General features: G+C 33.5%; 1 pseudogene; it reads right to left on the bottom strand.

Moving 5' to 3' along the window:
- Positions 1 to 9,841: 9,841 nt before the first annotated feature.
- On the bottom strand, positions 9,842 to 13,462 carry LOC139515269 (uncharacterized; annotated as a pseudogene).
- Positions 13,463 to 13,681: the final 219 nt, after the last annotated feature.

Here is a 13,681-nt window from a genome sequence, read left to right as displayed (position 1 = left end):
TAACAGATAGTTCCCCTGTTTTTGCAACATAATTTAAAGAATTTACAATAAAAATTTGAAGATCCTTCCAAAATTTTTTATAGAACTCTGCTGAAAAACCATCCGTTCCAGGAGTTTTGTTGTTTTTCATTTTTTTCAATGCTTCTCCGGCTTCTTTAACAGTAATTATACCTTCCAAGCTTTCTTTTTCCTGAGACGAAAGTATAGGAACACTTAAATTTTTCAAGTCTTTTTTAAAATCACTTAAAGAATTTTTAGTATCCCTTTTTTTATAAAGATTGTCATAAAAATATTTAACTTCATTCAAAATATCTTTTTGTTTTGTTATAATTTCCCCATTTTCTTTCTCTACTTTGGGAATAATTTTTCTCATAAAATTTCGTGATTCTAAGCCACAGAAATAATTAGTAAGTTTTTCCCCTTCCTGTATCCATTGAACACGGGATCTTACTAATTTCCCTTTTAATTTTTGTGTTCGTAAACTTTCGAGCTCATGCTTTTTTGCTTCTAATGCGTTAATGGAATGTTCGTCAACTCTTTCTTCTAATTGAGTTATTTCATTTCGAAGATTTATTTCCCTTTTTTCGTCTTGCTTTTTTTTTATAGCTTGAATATGAAATTGTCTTCCCCCTAATTTCCATAAGAAGAGTCTCAAGCAAAAGCTGACAGTTTATTCTAAAATGAATGTCTGTATTATCTATTTTGTCAATATTTTCCATATTATAAACTAAAGCACAATATTGTTTTTTCACTTCCTGAATTTTTTGCTTAATAGTATTTATGTAGTCTATATCATATAATAAAGAGTTGTTAAACTTCCACAAACCTTTTCCCCTAATGAAAGGGTTAAATTCTAAATCTAGCAAAATCATAGAGTGATCTGACCGATAGCTTGGAAGCACATTACAATTTTTTAGACTGTTTAAAAAGTTTTCAGTGAGAAGGAAAAAGTCTAATCTAGCCTGTTTAAAAGGATTTCTCTTCCTCCAAGTGTATCGCTGTACATCTGGAAAAAGTTCTCTATACGGGTCTATCAAATTTCTTTCTTCAATAAATTCCAATACTTTTTCCCTAGCTTTCTGATTGTTAATATTCACATAGTTGCTATAATCTATACATGGGTTTTGGACAAGATTGAAATCACCACAAATAACAAAGTATTCATTTTCAAAATCATCAATAACAGACATAATATTAGAAAAAAAATCAGGATTGTCTGTATTTGGTCCGTATAGACATACAAGAGTTATCTTTCTATTTTCTACAAGAATATCTAAAATTAAATAGTTTCCATTTATATCTTTTTTTTTCTTTCAACACTTTGCATTCAAAATTATTATTGAACAAAATAGCTACACCTCTAGAGTTTGAGCTAACAGATGAAAAATAACACTCATAACCCCACATAGATCTCACTATGTTTTCTATATCATTTGCAAAATGAGTATCCTGAATACAATATATATTACAGTTCTTTGACTTCAGCATATCAAATACGTCTCTTCTTTTTAATGTGTTACCAAGGCCTTGACAATTAACAGACAAAATCTTTAATGAACTCATTGATAGTAAAATGTTTGCATCCAAATTACATCAAGTAGTTGAATGAAAGAAATAAAAATAATTTTCCAATAATGATGTAAACAAGGAAAAGTAATTAGAATGGGGATGTCAAACAGGATAATTTCCAAAGGAGTGTTTAAAAATAAATGAAAAAAAATAGAAAAATAAATGAGAAATAGTTTAAAAAAATATTCAATGGATTGAATATGACAATTGGGATAAAGCATTTTCATAATTATGAACAATGTTTCACAATTTTTTAGTTTCTACAGAATAATATCTTTACATTAACATTTGCCATAAGTGTCATTTATAATTGTAATTGTGAGTAGTTTATATTTACATGTTCAATTATAAGAATAATAGAAATTAGTGACTCAAGGGAGATAACAAAAAATACAATTAAGTCACCTTATAAATGTCATGATTGTATATGCTTATAGGTTCTAAGTATACTAATTTTACCATAAAGTTTCTATATAATATAAATTATCATCAATGTTTCTTATTATTATAAAATAGTAATGTATAAACATATTCTACAGCAGAAAAACTTGGACATAATTGATTCAAGGGAGATAATACAAAATTAAAAAACAAAACAAAAAAGCACATTCACATTCAATATAAGTAGTTAAATTATTTCTTATTTCTAGATATAAATTTGTATAATTTTACAGTTACTAATTAAGGTGTCAAAATGAGTACTTGTAAAAACATTTTCTATTAATTTCAGTTAAAACCAAGAATTTTAATACATCTTGTCTATTTTCTTTGTTGTAACCTTGTCCTTATATTATCAAATAAGTTTAACTTCAGTTGTAAACCATCTTCCATTCTACCATATACTCCAGAGTTGTAAAACCATACAGATTCAAAACAGCTCATGTCTCTCAGTTTACTAATAAGCTGCATGTTTCTCCAGGTAACGTCGTCACTAATGCGTACTTTGTTATTCAAGTTTTTTCTCTCTACCATCACTTTTCTTTTAACATCACTATTGAAAAGTTTTACAATCATTGGTTTTGGTCCAGGTTTGTCTGATGGCAAGCGGTGGATTGCAACAACATCCCGTTCTTCAAGGTGAACATTAAGATCCCTCCTCACAGTTTCTATAAAGTCTGATCGCAAATTCTGATCCTCACGTCTGGGAAAGTTCATGACTTTGATGTTGTTTTTCCTAGAGTATTGTTCATTATAGTTGGCACTAGTTAATGCCTCTTGATACATTCTGGTTGAATCCTCTAAGCCTTTTTTGTTTTTAATAACTACATCTCTGGTTTGGTCAATTTGTTTTCTAAGTTCTTCATTTTCTATTGATAAGGCTTCAAACTTGTTTTGCATCTCTTGCATTTCTTTCTGTACTGTTGCTAATTTAGTGTTTAGTTTCTTATCCATAGTTGATTCAAATCTTTGAAATAGTTTGGTCACAATAGAGGTCACAATTATTTCTAAATCATGAGTTCTTACAAGATCTTTTGTTAGTATGTCAAGATCATCTTTTTTGGTTATCCCCTGAAGGTTTGTTTTGATTTCATCAAGGTCCTTTTGTAGACTATTTAATCCTCTAGTGTCCATGCTATTGTCTGACTCACTAGACAACTCTGAATGAGTTATTTTAGGTAATTTAGGTTGTGTTCTAGCTTTGGTTTTATCTAAAGCCTTTCTGGCTGACAATAGTGTTTGAACAGTATTAGTGTTAGTAGATTTCTTTTCCTTAGGATTTTGTCCAGTTTTATTACTTGGTAAAGAATTGCCCCCAGGCATATTGTTGTTAGTCACTATAACTACTCACAACAGAAAAACAATAATTTAACTCTAAAGATCCAAATGGAAATTCTTTAGAAGCTCATAGGTAAGTAATTCCACTTCAAATTTCTTCAAAACATATATATTAAGAATCCAAATTCACTTCTTCATCCTTTGGTATTGGTTTTAATTACTGGCACTTTGAAAAAATAACTAAATTCTGCAAAAACTGAGGAGCTGATTTTTATGGTGTTGACAGCTCGGCGGCCATATTCCAAAAACTTAATATTACCAATATTTGATAAGTTCCAGGTCGACGGGTTCAATTACACAGAACATTTTTGAAAGCAGAGAAAACTGTGCATCTTATGATTAGCATGACTATATCAGATGACAATACCAGTACTAAAAATCTTATTTATAACTAAAATAGGGCAATGCTGTTGATTACAAATTACTCCATTTCAGGCCCATTTGTTTTCCAAATAATTAAAATTACCAATAATTGATAAGTTCCAGGTCGACGGGTTCAAACGGGTGTTGCTAAACGGCGAAAACGGAACGGAAACAGAAACGGAAAGATTGTTTATATATAGACGGAATTTAAGGGAAGGAATAAAGAACTATGAAAATCAAAAGATCTTGTCTTGCTGGTAAGTTTTGCTATTAAAAGTTTCTATATATTTATTATATATATCAATATAACAGGCGAACATGCAAGTGAGAAAATTCGTCATATAAGGTCGAAATAAACGCCTATAAGAAGTCATTTGACCGTTTTGATGTGAATGGACATTAGGTAGAGATCAACATTCTAATAAAATTGAGAATGACAACGAGGAATATGTCAAAGAGGCAACAACCAGACCAAAGAGCAGACTACGTCCGAAGGCCACCAATGGGTCTTCAACGCAGCGAGAAAATACTGCGCCCGAGGTGGTATCAGCTGGCCCCTAAAAAGCTCAGTGAAAATGTCACACTAAACTCCAAAACATATAAATGAGATTAAATTAAAAATATATACAAGACTAACAAAGGCCAGTGGTTCTGACCTGGGACAGGCGCAAAAATGCGGCGGGTTAAACTTGTTTTGTGAGATCCTAACCCTCCCCTATACCTCTAGCCACACATATGAAGCAATACACGCAGTAAAACTCATTTTGAAAGAATGATATCAGATTAGACATGTTTTTCATCATGTTTTCGTTATTCATAGCGTTTTTAATAGACAATACCTGCACTTTATCCCTATGTTTTAATTTTCACCATGTCGGCTAACTTGGCTGACATGCAGGGTTATCCAACACAGTTTTTAAACTAGATACGCTAACATATATATCACATTAAGGTATATAGGAGGAAAACATTCTGAGACAAGTGCCTGTGACATCAACTAAATATGTACCACTAAATAAACCTTTACATCCAAAATCTTCAGTATGGGCGAGAACAAAATTAGAATATGGATTCAATACATTAAATGTACGAGGGCCAGAAGAAATAGACCATAGAATGTAAAACAAAAATAGATCTAAAAAATATATAATGAACGAGCAGCTATCATATTATTATTCACCTATTTTTCAACAGTCATCAATACCAGCTTGATACCTGATGAATGGACAAAAGGAGACTTTGTGCATTCAAAGTCCGCTAATTAAGTATCTCAAACATGCATTCTCTGCAAGATGCTGCAACATATAGGGTGCTCAAACATAATGCGTTACCGTCTATATTATAATAATATCATCAATGCTTCAAATGTACGTCTTAGATGCATGATTTTTTATTAGTTGTTAGTGGCTTTGAACTATCTGTCAGTTAACTGCGAGTCGGAGTGCTCTCAGATCTGTACCAAGTGTCTTTTTGTCGCTTTGATGTACAAGTACCCGGCCACATCTACTTGTATGTGTGTCCATCTGACGAGTTAATCATTTTCAACTGATTTTTATAGTTCGTTCTTATGTTGAAATGTTATACCACTGTCCCAGGTTATGGGGGACCCCGCTAATATGTTTAACCCCGCCTGTATGTATGTGTCTGTCCCAAGCCAGGAGCCTGTAATTCAGTGGTTGTCGTTTGTTTATGTGTTACATATAATTATTTGATTTTGGTTCGTTTTTTGGAACATAAATAAGGCCGTTAGTTTTCTCGTTTGAAATGTTTTACATTGTCATTTCGGGACCTTTCATAGCTGACGATGCGGTATGGGCTTTTGGTCTCTTGTGGAGAGTTGTCTCATTGGCAATCATACCACATCTTCTTTTTATATATTTACGTAAATGTCGCAGTTGCAACTATGTGCTGTCATCAAGGATTGCGCCAAAAAATCTTTAAGGACACCTTACAGATATATTTATTTCATATTTTGAAAAAGCCCCATATAAACTAGGCACTGGCTACGGTTACATGAAAATGTAACAATAATGAAAAATATTATTGTTACATTGGAGACTAATTGCCGGAATGCAAAGTTGGGTAAGGAACCGATTAATTACGAATGTAACAATAAATATTGAGGCTACGGTTACATTGCGTTATTGTTACACGAAAAACAGCAATGTACGCTAGATTTATTAAACTTAAATCTACATAGTTTTGTTGCTTACTTCTTTTCATATGTACTTAATAATACTTGTAATAATGACGTATTAATGGTTTTGATGTTATTAAAGATACTACAATGTACTTCAGATTAGTAGTGCCATTGACCAAAGGCGAAAAATATAGTTCGGAAAAGAGTATCGTCGTCTAAGATGTACAATATACACCAAGACAATAGTCTTGCAGTTAACGATCTTCAGTTATTATAATGTGCATGTTAATGCACGGTATGCGATACGGACGATCACAATGCGGCATCACTGGTGTGTCTGCTTGGAGTGGTTTCATCAAAAATGTGTCGGACTTGAACATGCTCCAAAAACCACTGACTGGATATGTAGAAAATGTCATTGTAAATAAAAAAAAAATTAAAGAAATTGTATGTAATAATTGTGTGTATTGTAAATATAAAATAAATGTCTTTTATTATTTAGTACATATTACTAGTCGCATCGTACATTGCTGTTTTTCGTGTAACAATAACGTAATGTAACCGTAGCCTCAATAATTATTGTTACATTCGTAATTAGTCAGGTCCTTACCCAGCCATGCATTCCGGCATTTAGTCTCCAATGTAACAATAATATTTTTATTATTGTTACATTTCCATGTAACCGTAGCTAGTGCCTATAAACTATTTAATCAAAACTAATCATTACAGGAAACCAGGTAAAACGCAATTTTGGATTTACATGTTCCTTTGCTTCCGCAAAGAGTTGTGGTAAATTGAACAACATCAAACAGGTCCAACAGGCCGTTGATTCTGGGTTATTTCAAGGAACTTTTCTGGATCAGGTGTTAATTAGTAAATGATATATCAGTGATATCTTGGAAAATCGGGTGTCTGGCCAGTAAAAACATCCAAACGATCAGGTGCGTAGTGTAAAATAAAGTATCATTTCCCTCATAAAAAAAAGAACAGAGCAGAATGAGTTTTTAGTTGTCTTGACATAGCACCAAAATCATTAAAGACTACCAATATGAATAAAAGTAACTATCAAATTTCTCAATATTCCTTTTGTACTTTTGGGTGAATGAATATAAATACATGTCTATGTTAACGGGTGTCACATGTGAAGCTGGATCTATGCAGTCCGCCAAAAGTTAAGCACCACCGAAATATAACTTGCAATATTTTTTTAACTATTGCGAAAAAAATATTAATGTTTGGTGTTATGAATTACCTTCAACATACACTAAGAAAATCAATTACGACCAAAAAGATTGAACTCCGATAAAGCAGTCTAGCAACCTCTTATCAAATGTCATCTGCGCGTTTACAAGTACACAGTTTCTCCAGGTGGTCGTGTAAGTGTTCGTTCATTGGTCAGTCGACTTCTCAGAGGCAACTGAAGAGCAAGTCTTGGTGTATAGAGACCTATACTTACAGGAAAGTACTCCACCGTCAGGTATTAATGGGATAATGACTATCTATGCTTGAACAAAAGAAGCTGACAAAACACTCATTGTTCAGATGGTAGTCAGTTTCTTTTACTGCCAGTAGACGCCAAAATACGAATTTCGAGGGGAAACAAAACGGCCTATGACCAAAAACAATGTTTGCACAAGGACTGCATTCAGTGCTGGGGTGATCCAGTACGGGGTTGCTTCTTATACCGTTATAAGCTGGGTGTGCATGTTCTGCAGGGTAGCATAAACGGACAGACAAACAGAGATTTGGAGCCTTAAAACATTGTAGTCCCTCATTTTAATAGTCCCCAACCTGCGTCTACATTGCCAAGACTCTTGTACATGGACGACAACGCTAGAACACACAGAGCAAGGATTTTAACCGAGTCCAAAGAGCATCAAGCCACTTTCACTATGTTTTAGCCTTCCATGTCCCCATACATAAACCCTATCAAACATGTCTGAGATGCCATTGGCGGAAATCTCAATCACAGAGATCCACCTTCACAATATTTTGTAGATTTAAAAGTGGTATTTGTTGTTTAATGCAACAGATTTCCTAAACTAAAGCTTGAAGGCTTATACCGAGAAAGAAACGTCGTGTTTTGAAACTCTACCGGGAATGAGGTTGTTATGCATGCTATTGACTCAATGTTGTCATTGAAATTGCCAAACATACCAAAGCTTATGTGTAGAAAGTTTTAATAATATTGGGTGATTATTTTTTGTAAAAAAATAAAATCAAAGTGAAACTTAAATTCTGTTTCTGAATTCAGTAATTTACACTATTTCTATAATCGGAAAACCTACATGCATAGAACCTTCATAATTGACTAAAATTACATTTCTGGTTTGTTTATGGTATACATTAGCAAAATTGCTATATGATTGTTTTATTTTTTTCGTGGAATAATTGATTTTTTAAATTTGAAAAAAAATCTGTGCAATAAAAACATGTGGTGCTTAACTTTTGGCGGACTGTATATTTACCCTTCCGGAGCAGCTGAGATTACCCCAAGTTTTTGGTGGGGTTCGTGTTGCTCAGCCTTTAGTTTACATGTTGTGTGTGTGTGTTTTTTTTTTTAGTCATGGCGTTGACGGTTTGTTTTCGACTTCTGAGTTTGAATAATCCTTTGATATTTTTCGCCTATCTTTCTATGTGTTCTACTATAGTAAAACAGCATACTGAATGAGTGACACTATTTTCAATTGTAATATTATGAAACAAAATTCACGGCTGCTTAAGAGGAATTGAATTTTCAGAGAAGAATTAAGCGGCATGATATTTAAACCAGCATGGACAATTTGAATTTGAAAACATTAGGACATGACTACGACTAACTGGGTGAGGGCATTGTGCAAATCGTATATATACATGAATTTTTCGCAACTTTTTTCACATCAAATCGTATTTATTGATTTACACTTTATGAGATATAATGCTTTTCCTATGTAAATACCAAACAGCATACTTTACAAAAAGTATTGTAAAAGGGTGGAAAAGGCTGTATCAACTTTACTAAATACTATTTCTAGGCATATCAATAAATACTAAAATACTATATATAGCCGATAGCCCAGCAATACTGGTGGACCCCATATTTTATTAATATAAATATAACAGATATACACAATTACATGAAGCTTAAGTATCAATGCACTCTAAATAAACTTTCATGAGGAATTCTTTAGGAAAATGAGTAAATTGTGTTCAAAAATATGGGCTCTGTCATAAACGATCCCGCCGGTCAGGAAAAACCAATCAAAACGATTTACCTCGGTTCGAACTCCATTTAAACTGCAGTCAAAAGACTACATTTTAAATAAAGTGGAAAATTTTGGAAACCTGTGTCCAAACCTAAATGCTCGGAAGACCGTCTCGAGAGGTACACTTGGACTGTGTATAACTGAATAAATATACTATAAGAAGTAAATAATAAATCAAGTTACTATATAAATCCCTACTAAATACAAATTAGAATAACAATTCAATTGAAAATGAAATTTATTTCACTGTTGTCCAGTCTGATGCTTGGCTAGAAGTGACCAACAAGGGAAAATATTCCCGCTAAATATCAGTATCACGTGATACATGTATGTATATACGTGTACATAAGAAGTACCCGTATTAATAGTATTCACTAGTACCGTTTTTACAATAATTTCCCACTATACTATCGAACCGTTGGAAATAATAAGTATCAACTTTACTAAATACTATTTCTAGGCATATCAATAAATACTAAAATACTATATATAGCCGATAGCCCGGCAATACTAGAACCACAAAGAAAGGGCGGGCAAAGTTCAGTTTACAACCCAAGTGTTTGTGAAACTGACATTCTCTTTTCAAATGTATCATCTATGTACCCGTCCTTACTTGTGTCGGACTTCCACCTCCCGTGTCTCTTAATGCACATTTCGTTCACATCAGACTGGGCAGCAGCGGTAGCACCGCCTGAACGAAGAGAATGTAAACATAGATTAAGATAAGGGGCGACAATTCTAATCCTTTTTACAATATTCTCTTTAGCTTATGTATCAATTTTGCTATACCCTTAGATCTAAATATAGGTCTAAAAACAAATAAATCAGATTTCTCATCTAGACTAGCTAACTTAATATATCTATTGTACATTTTGAGTGGACAAGCTAAAGTGCTACCTTTTGAAATCAAAATTTTATTACCCTGTCGGTATTGATCAGTTTTACTACGTGAAATGTGTATCTCTAAATAATCATCGAAAACTGTGATATCTTTACATATTAAAGAGCTAAGCTCATCGTAACGCAAAAACCCTGAAAAACCTATCAAAATCATGGTCAAATCACGAACTATCAATAAATCTTCTGAACTTTCATACAATGAACATAAATCAATAAGAATATTATTGTTAATTGGATCCTTTTTGACTACTGGTCTACCGTTCAAACGATTTACAGATTCGGTCAGTGATTTAACATACGAATTGTTAGTAGGATCATTGAAGCCATTAAGCTCATGGGCCCATTTTATAGAATATACAGCGGAGTCTATTACACTGGGAGAACAATGTTTGTCAATAAGATATGTCAAATAAAGCGCGACATGAACTGGGTTAGCAGGTAATTCTGACATGTTGTGTTCATTAATAAAAGTTTTCCATCGTTTGAAACCAGAAAAGTACTTTTTACTGGTATTTTCGGCTTTGGATTCGACAATAAAGCTAGACATCTTGTTGGCTAAATTCCTAAGTTTGTTGTCCGGGGATATACCACTGTTGTTTATGGCAGCCTGGACGTTTTGTTCCAATCTTAAACCTGCAAATAATATTGATTACATTAAAATTCTAGTTTGATTGCTAACATATGAAATCTCAGAATACGTTCACCAAATATGCCATTTTTACCACTACCTTTAACGACTGAGTGCTCTTTTGGTAAAAACTTTGTACCTTTAATAAATTTGGTGAGATTGTTCGATGCGAATAGCAACGGCCAAAATGGAGCTGATTTCCATTCCGGTATAACAAGCGTGCTGTTGGCTTAGTCGTTTTCTACTTTGCGTACGACCATGGAAATGATTGATGGTGGTGGAACTAACCAATTTGTTTCTGTTTTTTAGTTTTGACTAAATGCGTCAACTGCTTCCGTACCGGGATACCATATTTTAGAGTCAAATCGTTCACACTGTGTATTATAGTGTGTGGCGAATCTGTCTATTTTATATGGACCCCATAAGCTATTGATTTCATCAAATATATCAGAACGAATAGCCCAATCATCGTGATCAGTGTGTCGACTGAGCTTGTCTGCGTGTGTGTTGTTCTCTCTCGGAACCCATTGTGTAATTATGTTTATATTGCTATCAACACAAGTTTGTTTAATGTCAATAGCTATAGCCTGTAATTTCTGTTTCTTACTTCTTACTCTCAATATGTGAGGTACGTTTTGATTGTCTGTATAAATTTTGACGGTTTTATCACTAAATGTATTATCAAAAGTTTGTACAAAGCTATTAACGCATTATAATTCGCGCCATGTGGAACTTTCGTTCCTTTCTCGTAATGTCCAGTTACCGGACATTTCCTTGCAAACAAGTTTTGCATTCAAATCTGACCACCAAAGCCTACATGTGAGGCGTCACAAAACATTTCTATATCAACAATATCAAGCTGGTCGACTTTACAAATGTCGACTCCAGCATCATTGAGCTTTTGCAATGAAATAGACCAAAAATGTATTTCATTAATTGCCTTTATTGAAAAAAAAAAAAATTGCCTTTTTGCAAATTTTGACTGGTGCATCCCAACTTGCTCTACCAATGATACAATCATAAAGGTATCTAGTGTTCAATCTAACTAAGTCACCAATGACTATCTGCATAGATATCAACTGACCTACAATGCTAGCTAAAACTCTAGATCCAAAAAATTCCACCCCTTTGTTTGTTTCGTCTATTAAAAATCTAATCTTTTTCTCAGTTTTTATAATTCTATCTTCATTAACAAATATTTTACCTATATTTGTATCCCAAGTATACCCTAGCCATTTTAATCTCTGGCTTGGTAAACAAAAACACTTCTCATGTGCTATTAAAAATCCCAAATTTTCTAGTTTAAATTTAACTATTTGACTGCTCTCAATGCATTTTTCAAAATTGCTATCACCACCCAACCCATCGTCTAGAAACATTATTATCCTTTTGTCTTCTGATCGCAAATGCTTAACTACTTCTCTAAGTACTTTTGTAAATATGTACCCTGCAGTTGATATACCGAAAGGAAGAACATTGAAAACGAAATATTTCGTATTTCCATCAAAATTCCAAGCAAAACCTAAGAAAGTTCTGCATGTGTATATCTGAGATTTCCAAATGATGATAAGCAGATCGAATATCGAAACTAAATAAATAATCTCGTTTTTGAAAGAGATCTCTTGCTATCTTAGTATCCTCGTATTTGTACCTAAATTTAAACAGATGTGGATTCAAATGCCCACAATCTAGTACTAATCTTGGTTTATTTTTATTAAATGCCACTGTAAGTGGATTTACTACAGTTGGTTTAGAATAAACCTCAGAAATGCACCTTTTTTGAAGAATTTTGTAAATCTCTTCAACAACAAATTCTGCATTGTTTAAAGATGATCTGTTATTTTTCAAATGTATAACCTCTGGTTCCGTTTTTAACGGTAACTTATACCCGTTTTCAATAACATCAATGATATGTGTACTAGTAGTAATAGCTTTCCATTCATGTAATTTTGACCTCAATTTACCTACAGGTGAGACAGGTATATCAACTTCTAGTAAAAAGTGACCACCAATAACACTTGGTTTCGATTGAGTAATTTTTATCGTATGTTTATCTTCTGCTTTGTTTACATTTGAACTGAATGAATTTTCAGCTTGACCAATATAACATTTGTTCATATTATTATACAAATTAGTCCATTCAAAATTTGTAAATATACTTATCGTATCTTTCTTTTCAGGACAATCATTTGCCCAATGGCCCCTGTTGCCACAATTGAAACATCTCCCTGTTCTCCAAGTAGGGGTTGGATCTCTCTCTTTGGTGGAATAGGGCACTTTCCTGATCGTCTTCGTTGACTTCTTTATCTTATCTGACTTGTTCCTACGTTCAGCTCTATTTTGCGCTCTTATCATCTTCTTTTCATCTTCGGAGTCGTCGGCAATTGGATTGGTTGTGTACTCCTTCACGACTCTCCAACCCAATTCGGATGAATCAGCGAGTTTAATGAGTTTCTGTCTGTCTCTTACAATTGCCATACCTTCAACGATCTTGTCTCTAGCTTGATGAATAGAATCTACGGATAAATCTGGTCCGTCTAACTGTGCTTTTGCTTCCGTTAACTTCGTCAGGACTTTAACCTCATGCTTGTACTGGTTTTCGTTCCCTTTCCGTTGGAAAGTATAGTTCTCCGACAAAGTCTCTTCAATCTTGGACATCTGGGATTGACTGATATCTCGCTAAGACTGCTGGATATTTCCCTGGAATGTGGATAGTCTGTTATCTATCAAAGCTGTGATTTGGTTAAGGGTATCTTGTTGTGAAGCCGATACTGCATTTTGTACTTCTTGGACAATTACTTGCTTTACGGAATTATCTAAACCGGGGTCCGTCATATTTCACTGTTGTCAAGTCTGATGCTTGGCTAGAAGTGACCAACAAGGGAAAATATTCCCGCTAAATATCAGTATCACGTGATACATGTATGTATATACGTGTACATAAGAAGTACCCGTATTAATAGTATTCACTAGTACCGTTATTACAATAATTTCCCACTATACTATCGAACTGTTGGAAATTATAATTATATAGTGAGGGATTTTGTCAATTTTTTTCAT

This window comes from Mytilus edulis, chromosome 3 (assembly GCF_963676685.1).
Source record: "Mytilus edulis chromosome 3, xbMytEdul2.2, whole genome shotgun sequence".
Classification (NCBI taxonomy): Eukaryota; Metazoa; Mollusca; class Bivalvia; order Mytilida; family Mytilidae; genus Mytilus; species Mytilus edulis.
This window is presented reverse-complemented; position numbering and strand designations above follow the sequence as displayed.